Here is a 1,746-nt window from a genome sequence, read left to right as displayed (position 1 = left end):
GTTTCCCTATTGCTTAGTACTGTGTGGTAAAAGGAAATCTAAAAATGCAAGGAGAGAAGAAATAACCCGCACACACCACAGACAAACCTGCCATCTCCTAGCATCACCCAACTGCCCATGTCAGAGGGACGAACCCACAGAGTGCTGCAGTACCAGTGGTTCTCACACCTCGGCATCACTGCTTACCATACTTAGGGATATCTTTCCTTGTCCATTTCAATGAACAGTTCTTTTTTTATATTAAACGTGGTTGCTGTGCAGGTATGCCATCTCAGCTTTCCATTGTTTTTATTACGATGATACTGCTCTCTTTGTGACATACCGTGGGAGAGAAACTGAGAAAGTCTGACCCGGAAATGAGTTTCTCTTAGAAGCTTCTCTTTAGAAACATTATTTGCCAAGTTAACCATGAGTTAAGAGCTAAAGGCTCCATTAATGATCAGAGTTGACGCCACTGTTTTTCTGAAGGCAGGAATGAAGTAGTCTGAAGTGGATTATTTACAAACAGAGAGCAATTTGTGTGATTCAAGAGAACTATGATTCCTGTCTGCAAAAGCAGTGCCCAAACTCATCCTTGCCCCTATGGACATAGATGAGAAACATTCGCAATCAAATCAGGAACGTTAAGTCCTTCCCCAAAGAAGTAATTGGCGTTTCCCATGAAACTATAGTATCAGAGTATATCCCATGGTGATCCTCAGAGTGAGGAGAGAAAAGGACATTGGAATGGAAAATCGTGTAGTTCATGTATATGGGAAGGTCTTGAATTTAAAAAACATTCTATTCCTTAGGATCATGACTGAGAAAAAGAAAAAAGGGAATAAAAGATCTGAGGTTCTACCTGGGACCCCTATAACTAAGCTTTAAATGTTATTCATGTGTAAAACTACTTTTTTCCCTCTTTGATGCCTGAAAGGATGTCGAACCATCTTTGCTTTCATAGAGAGTTTCATTTTTTAGCAAAAGGGCAACACTGAGTATATTGCTGGAAAAAATCTGTTAGAGAAGAAGGAAACTCAGGGTAGAGGGCCTTTCTATGTACAGATATATATATATATATATATATATATATATATATATATTTCTCTCTTTCTTTCTCTCCCTCTCTCCATCCTTTCCTTCCTTCCTTCCCAATTTCCTCTCTCCCCGTACCCCTTTCTTCTTTTTCTCTCTGTCTCTATATCTTTCTAACTACACAATCAATTTAATGTCTTTGGGGGAGTTTGGTAGACTTAGTTTGGTCTTCCACACCAACATCCATTTAAAAGTGGGAATATTTTCAACAGGAGGTCAGGGATTTTTCTCAGAGTGGCCCAATTCCAGGCTATGCTTTTTTTGGTGTGTGATTTTTCTATGGAAACAAAGATTCTATCTGCTAAATTTCAGTAACAATCCGAAACACAAGCCCTCAAACTGAAGGTTGAGTCTCATGGTCCAGCCTCTGCCCGTCACAGCTCCCTCTGTTGGGTGTCCATCACGACTCTGGACTTTTGCAAGTGGAAAGACCCCTGGCCCTGGGTTTCCTCTGGACCCACGTCTCCAATCTCTCTCTCTCACGAGCTGTTCTGGCTCATCACCCTTTTAAAATCCAGCCTATCTTGAGGAAATGTACACACATATGTATACAAATTTATTTACATTCATATCTGAGGTGTTTGGTCAACCTAAAGTTAACTATCATAGCTTAAAAGAATTTTCCCTGAGGCAGAGTTAATGCCAGGATCGAATTTCCTTTTTGTCTTGTCA

Source organism: Capra hircus, chromosome 23 (assembly GCF_001704415.2).
Source record: "Capra hircus breed San Clemente chromosome 23, ASM170441v1, whole genome shotgun sequence".
NCBI lineage: Eukaryota > Metazoa > Chordata > Mammalia > Artiodactyla > Bovidae > Capra > Capra hircus.
This window is presented reverse-complemented; position numbering follows the sequence as displayed.